The sequence below is a fragment of the Malaclemys terrapin genome, chromosome 25 (assembly GCF_027887155.1).
Source record: "Malaclemys terrapin pileata isolate rMalTer1 chromosome 25, rMalTer1.hap1, whole genome shotgun sequence".
Taxonomy (NCBI): domain Eukaryota; kingdom Metazoa; phylum Chordata; order Testudines; family Emydidae; genus Malaclemys; species Malaclemys terrapin.
The window spans coordinates 5,315,922-5,326,112 of record NC_071529.1 but is presented as its reverse complement, the minus strand read 5'-3'; positions in this window follow the sequence as shown (position 1 = coordinate 5,326,112).

Genomic DNA, 10,191 nt, shown 5'->3' with positions numbered 1-10,191 from the left:
CTCCACCGCTGGGGCTGCCGTCTGTGGCCGTAGGGCCGTGGCCAGCTCCAGACCCATCCTGGGTAAGATGATCATTGGTAGCAGCTGCATTCAGTGCGAGGCTGCAGCTGACCCAGGGGGATTATGGCAGCAGTTGCATTGGCTTTCTTGGCTCTTCTCTGGCTTGTCCTCTGTCCATGGTGCTACCTGCTGAACCATGAGCTTTGTTTAGCCCCAAGCAGCGTTAAAGGCTTTTCTACCTGGGACACAACTGCTCCCCAGCTTGCTGTGCAGAAACACCCTGTGGACACTGCTGGCCGGGGAGGGTAAAAAATGGGGAGATACCAGAGAATCCCTCCTCACCCCCATTCAAGCAGCCACACGGGTCCAACCTGCAGCCCAGAGGAGCAGGTTACCCAGACGCCGCTGGGGAATTGCAGTTTCTGGCCACTGCTTGCGCTGTGGTTAGGACCCTGGGTGACTCCTGCCCCAGGTGGAGACGATGTAGGTGGGGGTTGGCTGAGAGCACCAGGCTGGCTGAACTCGGCTCTCCTGGAAACCAGCAGGAGCCTCCCCCTGATGTCAATGGGGGCAGCACTAGCTCAGCACTGAACATCCTGCTCCCAGCTTGCAACCCACTTCTCAACCCTGCGGCTTACATCTCAGGCCAGGGCATCTCCCAGGCATTTAAAAGCTGCTGGGCCGTGCATCCCCCAGCCTGTAATGGAGCCACCTCTGGGGTGGGGGGTAGAGGAAAGGAAAGAACTTCAACTGAACCCCCTGGGTAGGCTAAGGGGATGGCAGGGGTGTGGTCACGTCAGGCACTCTGTACACAAAGGGGCCTGGGCAGGTGCCCGGGAAGAGGCATCTCCCCAGCCAGTCTGGGATTGAACTACTCAGGGCAAAGATCCTGCAAGAATTTGCAAAGGGCAACACACACTCACCGTCCATCACCAACCTTCCCAGATACAAAGATGGCCCGGCCATGATAAGTAGATCTCAAAGCTTTACAAAGGAGGGCAGTAGCATTACCCCCATTTTACAGGTGGGGAAACTGAGGCGCAAAGCAGTGACTTGCCCAAGGTCACCCAACCAGCCAGTGGCTGAGCCAGGAGTTGAATCCAGGTCCCAGTACAATGCTCTATCCACTAGGCCATACTCTCCTAGCATCTCTTTTAACCCCAGCCAGCACTGGTCAGCGGCATCAGCACAGGGGGGTTCCACAAAGGCAGCTGCGGCGTCAAATAAGGGGACCAATGAGCCAGTGCCCCTCGGCTGGGCAGTGATGAAGGCTGGGTGGGTATTTGTCCCCCTCCGAATCTCAGCAGCTGCCCTGGCTCTGGCCCGGTCTGCGCTGACACCCTGCCATGCCCACTTAAGAAGGAAACTGCTATTTTCTTAGGTAGAGGCGGGGACTGAGCCAACCTGCTGTGGGCACACTCCTGCGAGAGCACAGCCACGTCCCCAAGGTGTCCAGCTGGCCCAGGACTGGGGAGCTGGGCAGGGCACTGCGTCATCCTGCTGCTCCCCAAAGAACTCTGACCCAGTCACAACATCTGACCAGTGTGGGTGTGCTGGGATCTCACCGTATCCACCAGCAGAACTCAGCCTGTGGGGTGTGGGCAGCTGTGCGGGGTGCTAATTTGCTGGCTGGACATGTGTCCAGCCGGTTCCCGCTGGCCCTGCACTCAGGATGTGAGTGTAAAGGAAGAGGGGCTGGACGGCTTAATGGAAACTCAGTGGCATGTGCTGAGCCCAGTTTATAAATGCCAGGGCCTCGGCAGGACACCCGAACTCCCCCAGAGCAGCAGCCGCACCCAGGCTCTCAGTGCCCAGGTTTGGAAATTAAAACTGGACACGTTCTCTGCAAAGTCAAAGCACCCTCCAGCCCTGCAGCTTGTGCTGTCACTCCCAGGGTCCCTGCTGTGCGCCTGAACAAGTCTTTCCTTGCTGGGAGCTCTGAAGCGAGCCTCTGCTCTGCCTCCCACGAGGGTACCTGGGACGTGATCAGTTCTGTGCAAGCCTGGAACCAAACCAGCTTTCTGCTGCCTGCCTGCGCTGCTGGCGAAGGAGAAGGAACACTGTTGGCTTTTGTCAGCACAATGCTGACGGCACAGTCTTGAGAGCAGCTGCTCACTGCCACCCCATCTCTGGGCGGCAATTGCAGCAATGTTCCTCTGTCAATCTACCGAGGGAGCTTCAGCAGTGCAGACTTTACAGCAAACAAGCTCACCCGTGTCCTGTCTCAGAGCAGCCTCCTGAAATGCAGGACTCCCCCCACGCCATGCTTTCCACCTTCATAGCAGAGACGTAGCCTCGATCTGTTTTACTCATGGGAGAAGTTGTGATTAACTTGACCGGGTGCTCCTGTCCTGCACAGACAGACTTTCTATCGCTCCAGGACTTTGTCCGTGTAGTGCGACTGGCACAAGGTGGCTGCCCATCAAACTATAGCCCAGTTCTGGTGTCTCCTCAGAATCCTCTCTGGACCAGGAGACAAAGCCCAAGTGTGCTGCATGCTCCAGCTCTCTGCGATGCAGCGAAGATTTGCAGTGGCTCAGCAAACCCACACTCCAGCATCCCTCAAAACTCAACTTAGCCTGGTGCCATGATCCATGTCTCCTGAATTATGATTGATATTGTTATTCACTGCAGACTAGAGTTCTCCCTTCATCACACCCCGCACTTCCGCCACCAAATTCCCATTTCAAGCCACTGCCCTCACAGAGAACTTTGTCATAAGGTTTGGAAATTTCCCCTTACCAGTGCTGCTGGTCCTTGCCATTTCACCTCGGAGCTCCCTTGTTACCGTCAAATGCCAGGGTCCCCCAAATTGATTCATTTCAGCAGCACACAAACCAGAGAAGCATCTTATTCCACATGCAGCCCTCCCAGCACCTCCAGGTGTGCTGGGTCCAGGCTGTACCAGTCCATAGGAGCAGGTGGAGAGCTCTGTTGTAACAATTTACTGCCAATGAGGCAGCCCCAGAGCTGAAGGCAAAGCCCAGCCTGTCTGACTGGTGCTCACCTTGATTACAAGCTGAGTGGGAAATTTCCTTTATCGTCTTTTCCACCAGCATGTTGGACTGGGCTGTGTCCTTTGCTTGCTGCTATGTAGCCTTCTCTCTCCCATCAGGTTGTTCCTCCAAGAATCCCCCTCTGGTTTGAGATGCTGGAGACACTGTGCTATGCCACAGAATTGCACTGAAGCAGCCCTGCGGGCAAGGGAAATAGGGAACCTGCACCATGCTGCTCAGCAAACTTGCTTACTTCTGGCTTCGGAGGGTGTCTGGTGAATCAGACATAAGCCTGGGAGTCAGGCGACATGAGTTCTATTCCAGCTCCACTTTGTTGCCTTGAGCATTGGCTCTGGGCCTTAGTTTTCCCACCTGTGAAATGAGGACAATGATACTGACCCTCCTTTTTCAGGCCCTTTGAGCTCTCCGGTTGATGAGTCAAGGGTTCTTGTCTCTGAGCTCTGGGGATAAAAGCACTGTAGAAATGCAACAGTTCAAGAACAGGAGCATTTAAAGGAGATTCCAAACAATCCTTTCCTAGGTTGATACTTCGTGCTCTGGGCTCCGGCTCTCCTAAAACGTGTTCTCCATGGACATCAATAAATCCCAACAAAAGCTCTATTTGAAGGGCTCAGAATACATCAAAGGGTTAGGGTTAGGGTGTGGCATGGCCAGAGGCAAAGGTCCAAGTTACCTAGGACCATCAAGAAGGCTTTACGTCTGAGAAACCTGACATTTACCAGGCTGACAGGCAAGGAAATACTTAGGAAGGCACAGACATATGCCGGCAGTCTCCAGAAAGGGTTAAAAGAGAAGAAAACTGCAGCAATTGCTATGGGATTTGTGTGTTTCACTAGAGCAAATCACAGCCCCCAGTTCATCCAATCTCTGTAAGGCGTTTCTGAAGTTAAAGCGCCCCTCAGAAGCCTTTGCCAAAGCCTTAATTATACTAATTGAAAATCCCCAGGTGACTGAAACTCATAGGTCAATATTGCTCGCACCGCATCAGGAGTGAGATCACTGTGGAAAATGTAGGTGAACATTAGGTAAATTCAGAAGGGATGTGTCAGGGGCACTGCAAGGTCTATGGCAGAGGGCGGCTGTGAATCTAAAGGCGCTGTCATGAGTCTAATGGGAACATTTTCAAAAGTGCCCAAGTACTTTAAAGTCTAAATAACATTGACTTTTAATGAACCGTAGGCTACTAAGCCCAAGATTTTCAAAGGCATTTAGGCACCTTATGCCCATGGGAGTTTGATATCTAAACACCTCTGAGCTCCTAAGTCACTTCTGAAAATGGGATATTGCCTGTCAAGTCCCATAGGCACTTCTCTGGGGTCAGAGTAAAATTCCCGTTGTCAGATGTGCTCAATGCCAACAGATTTTCAGGCAGCCACAGCACAGTGGGGGCCAAACTCTGCTGACCATCTTGGCCAGTCGTGTCACAACAGAGTGCTGGGTGCTGAGCTCTTTGAAAATTCCCCTGCACAGGCCCAATCCAACTCTCGCCGAAGTCCATGGGAGTCTTGAACTCTCAATGCATGTAACTTGCGAGCTAAGGGGAAAGGGAAGTTACAAATGATCTCCCCTTACGCTCACCTCTGACGTTGACCCAGTGATTGGAAATTCAACACTCTCCAAAACCCACAATCTGGGTTTTAGATTGGAGTGGCTGACAATGCAAACTCACTGTCACTTAATCCATCTGGGGCTGCAGTTCCCTCGGATGGTGCAAACACACGCTCCTACATCAACTAGAAATGTGCATTCTGGGCTTGGCAGCAACTACACATGGATCAAGGCAATATGGATTCTGGGTCTCTACAATCAATGGTCCTGCAGCTCATGCAGACAATGGAAACACTGTCCTCTGCAAAGCACCGTGGTGCATCCAGTGAAACTACTGGAGGTGAAATTCACAACCATGGAGCCACCTGACCATAGGATGGATCCTGCAAGGAGACAAACTTCTCTGCCCTGCCCCAAGACAGAGAAGTGGGAGACTAGTTCCTTCCCCACGACCCTTCATTGCTACAGAAGTGCAGAGCCAACCAGGGGCTTTTGATGATGTTGGTTTTCACTATGTGCTAGGACACGTGCCAAAGCCATCAATTCATGTCTCGGATTCTGTGTCTGTCACGGAGGTTGCAGAAGTCATGGATTCTGTGACTTTCTGCAACCTCCGTGACTTCTGCAGGGGCCAGTGTGGCTGACCCCAAGGCCACCCAAGCCCAAGCCACCCCTCAGGTGGCTCCCGGACAGCCACACGAGCCACTGCTCCAGCAGCCCTGGCAATGGTTGGCGGCCGGCAGGAGCAGTCATGTTCCACAGCCCCAGGCAGTGGTCCCTGGCCAGCCATCTGGAACAGCCGTGGTCTGTGGCCCCCGGCAGCTGGTACCACTGGTACCGGGCACCCCCACCCCCCAGCAGCAGCCCCACACTCCCCCAGTGCTGCCCCCGCCCCCCCCCAAGATTTAATCATGGGTATTTTTAGTAGACGTTGTGGACAGGTCACGGGCCGTGAATTTTTGTTTATTGCCTGTGACCTGTCCATGACTTTTACTAAAAATACCCATGACTAAAACATTGCCTTAGTCATTCCCCCTGGGGTTCCAAACAGCCATGCGCTGTTAATGTTTGTTCATCCCCAGCCTGGCCTGGATTTGGAACCAATGACCATCTTCCTTTGCCAACCGTCTGAGCCAGCTTGTTCCCCATCCCCCACCTCTGGCTATTGTAACACTGGAGCAGTGGAAGGGAGTTTAGCCACTCCTAGCTCCAGGTCATCTGCTGCAGCCTCTCTCTGAAGTTCTCCCAGACTGAACCAAACAGCCGTCAGGGCCCAGCTTAGATTGGACTCATCAGCTAAGCTGCCCCTCTACTCGCCATTCTCATTAGTGAGTGAGAAGAGGTCTCGGTGTCAAACTCAGTGACTGGGGACTAAACTGGCTGCTGATTTTGGAGGCCTGGGCTTCTGGTTGTCCAAACTTGGGCCTGATTTTCACAGGGGCTGGGCGCCCATCACTCCCATTGCCGTCAGTGGGTGCTCATCGTTTGTGAAATGTCAGCCCCACGGTGTCTCACGCTGGATGCCCAGGAGCCAAGAGCCCCCCAGATTGGAGGTCACTTTGGAGAGACAAAGCGTCACATCAGTATTTGATGTGAACTTAAAGCCAGAATTCCATCTCCTACGGTCTTCACTCTCCACAGTGCCACCCCCAGCCTCAAGAAACTGCAGGAGACACTCGTGCCAGAGGGCCGCCCTCGGCACCAAACATTGTCTGATTTCTTTATGCTGTTGCCTGACACGTGGAGAGCCACCCAGGCAAAGTGCCTTGTGGAATCCAGCCACAAGAATATACAGGAAGCTGAAGACATACGGGAGCCATCAGATGTCCGTGTGCCGGTGTCCGGCTCGAAGGATATTTCACATGTCCAATCTGATTTCCAGTTGACATTTTAAAGCACAGCAGTGCCCAGCCTGCTGTTACTGATTGGTGCCACCTCCATCTGAAATGGATTTGTTCCAGTGTCCCAGAAGTTCCCAGGCATTAACCGGACTCTTTCTCCATCGCTGTGTTAGTCGGCTGCGGGTCCTGTTCTGTCTGCCTCGACACGTCTCGCCGTGAAATGCCAACGCTCCACTGCCCTTCTTTCAGGTGCCGAATTCAGAAAGGCTGCAAGGGAACGTCTGAGAGGATAATTGCCTCTCGCTCTCATACTATTTGCACTGTCAAACTGTTTGATCATTGCCACAGCGTGGAGAAATAACAATAAAGGACATGATTTTTGAGGAGGAAACCGAGCAAGTACGACACTTCAGGAAGCGTTGCTTCTGATTAGGCCTCTCTTGGTCCCTCACCCTGTGGTCCTTACATGAAGTTGCCAGAGGATCCAGCCGTAGTCATGTACATTGGCTGCCTTCCTTTAACTGAAGGAAGTGGGAAACTCTCTAAAATCAGTAGAAGAACAGAAAGGAAAACTGGACTTTATGCTCCCTTGAATTTCAATGTCTTTGTTTCTCTTTTCACCACTGTTTAAATGTGCCCTGGCAGGCTCACAATGGGTCAAATGTATCCTGGCGATAATTCCACTGAAATCCAGGGAACTACAGCTGGTTGCAAATTTCACATCAAGACTTGTTTTGGCAAAAATATGGGTATTTGATGAAAGGGAAATGCTCCCAGGAAGCATATGCTCCTCTCAAAACGTGTCCTCTTTTTTCTGAAAAACTGAAAGCCTGGAGACCGAACATTTTCAGATGAAAAACATTTTTCAGTTTCCAGCCAAATATTTTTGGGGTCCGATTGCTGAAAAATGGGTGGGGGGAGGGGAGGGGGAATCAGATTTTTGTTCTCAACTGAAAGCTGGAATTTTCCACCAATAAAAATGATGGTTTGGATTTTTTTCAGAATTTGCTTGTTGGCTTGTTTTCGAAATGATCCCCTTGGTGAAATGCCAGGAATTCGAGACATGTTTCAGTGTCACCGAATCTGCCTCTTTTTTTTTTGGCTGAAAAAAGGTTTTAGATGAAAAATGTCACCCAGCTCTATTCACAAATCTCATGCAAATAAGTCCAGGTTGAGAGGGGTCATCTGATCCCTGAAAGGTTCTTTGCAAACTGCTCATCCACTGTTAATCATTAAATGAAAGGAATTAGCAGCAGCTACAACTCTGCTGTCACTTGGCCAGGGATAGCTATTACTGCTGCGTTTTAGCTGACAGCAAACCTGCCTAGAAACCAGCAACCCTCATGCATCTGAAATGCTCTGGGATCTGAACCGCAGAAGTTTTACTGTAGGCTGGGAATTAAAAATGTCCTTCCTCTATTAGAGAGGTAACGACTCCCGAAAGAGGTCCTCATGCTGGCTGCCCCTTGTCCTGCATGAGCTCTGGCTGGGGACGTCTTCTGGATTTGGAAACAAACTCAGATCACTATGGGGAGCTGCAGCTCACCCCTGTCTCAGAGAGGGTCTTTGTCGTGGCAGCATATCAGGGTGCAAGGCCCAAGTCACTAGTCGCAGGACACAGAATCATGAAGCTAGAGACAATGTCAAGAGGAGATGGAAACCACCAGGCAGATGCCTCACACCCATCCTATAGCATGGTTGTCCCTCATGTACGCTGTACCAATTCCATGCACGGAGCTCCTGTAGCCACAAGCAGAGGTTCTGAACTACGGGTGTGCAAGAGACTCACTAGACAGCTCAGAGAGAATAATTCTGCCCAGTGACTGATGACCTGCTGAGGCTCCTTGGAGTCTTGCGTGCCCTTGTCTGGCAATGAGCTTGTAACACACGTCCTTGTCTGCATCTGTGCCCGAAACAGGGGTTTTAGTGAACAATCCTTATCATAGAATCATAGAATATCAGGGTTGGAAGGGACCTCAGGAGGTCATCTAGTCCAACCCTGTGCTCAAAGCAGGACCAATCCCCAACTAAATCAACTTAGCATGGGAGGTTGTTAAGAGCAGGTTAGACAAACATCTTTCAGGGATGGTCTAGATATACTTGGGCCCGCCTCAGTGCAGGGGGCTGGACTAGATGACCTCTTGAGGTCTCTTCAACCCCTATGAGTCTATGGTTACCAAGCATGGTGTCCCCTTGGAAAGTGACACAGCTACACAGGGCATAAGGGGTACAAAGGGACATACGGCACCATCATTTTGTCTAGTTTTGTACCAGTTACCTCACATCTGACTGTCCCGCATTCCAGCTATGTGGGACATTATTCTGCCTTAATTCTCCTGGGAATTAAGAAAACTGAGAAGGTTTTGCATTGAAGTGCAAGGTGGATGCAGCTGGGGGACGTATTTTGCTTTGGGGCATCAGAGGAAGGTGGAGAGGGTCCCAGAGCTCTGGAGTGAAGTAGCGACAGCAGGACTGTGGGCACTAGGAAGGTGCAAAAGAAAGTGCAAGTTTTTCCCATTAACTTCTTATTTCCCTGCTTTTCAGGTTTTGGGCGGAAGGGGTGTGTCCGGCCACAGCCTTCCCTGTCACTGATGTAGTGGTTGGGTTTTATACTATACTTAATATACTTAGCACCCTAGCTTCAAAATGATTGTGTGTTGATATGTGACGCGAATCTAACCATCTTCTCTGCTCCATCCCCATCAAATGCTCTGCTCAGCGTAACGAAGGGCTAGTCTACATTAGAAGCGCTACAGCTGTCAGCATCATAAAACCACCTCCCCGAGAGGCAGTAGCTATGGCGGTGGGAGAAGATCTCCTGCTGACCATGGCGCTTAGGTGGGTGTAACCGATGCTGCTCAGAAGGGTGGCTTTTTCTGGCGTAAGTTACACCGACATAACCTGCAGTGTAGACAAGCCCTGAGGGTTCCGCTGAGGTTTTTTAAGCAACAGCATCGGCGCCTCCTTCCTGGTGGCCTAGCAGCCATGGCTTGGTGCTTTCGTTACCACGGACTGGGCTCGGTGACTGGTCAGAGACAACGCTGCCTTTGGCTGGCTGCTTCTTTCGGACTGGCCTTTGAGCAGGACCTTGGCTCCAGGGCTGGATTGGAGGGCTCCTCATCAGCCCCTGAGGCCTGAGCGGGTAACGCAGGCAGGCTGGAGCTCTGGGTTAGCCTCTCTGACTAGGTCTCAGGGCAGGATCCGATCCAAGGGAACTCTTGCTATTAATTGCCTGCAGCGTCCTGACTCAGCGAGTGAGGCCAGGATGGGGAAGGCTGCCCCAGGCTCCACTGATGCAGCTTGTAAGAGGGGAGGCAGTGCTGGGAGGGATGCAAGACTGGCATAGAGCTGTCATTTGCTATTGGCTTTGGCAAAAGGCTCCTTTGAAAAGTCAGCCTGACAGCAGTGGTGCAGGCATGGGGTAGGCATGGAGCCTCCTCCTGGAAATCGCCGCAGCTTTCTCCTGTTAATCTTTGCCACGTGCAAGGAGCAGAGACTCATCTCCTCAGCTGGCTGCTTCCCCCGCAGTAACGCAGCCGAGTGAGACTTCAACAAGGCTCCAGCGGCTCAGAGTTCCTAGGGCAGCCCTGAAATGCAGCAGCCTCATTCCAGGGAAAGGCTGGTCAGCCAGTGAGGTATTGAGCCGTTGAGATAGCGTGCTAGCATGCAGACTAAGTGGGCTATTCCAAGCCAGCAGGGCAGGATGGGGCAGGGAGGCACAGTTGTGAACTGCTGAGTCAACAGCGTATTTGGGGTCAGGTATTGTCAGTCTGGCCCCAGGTACC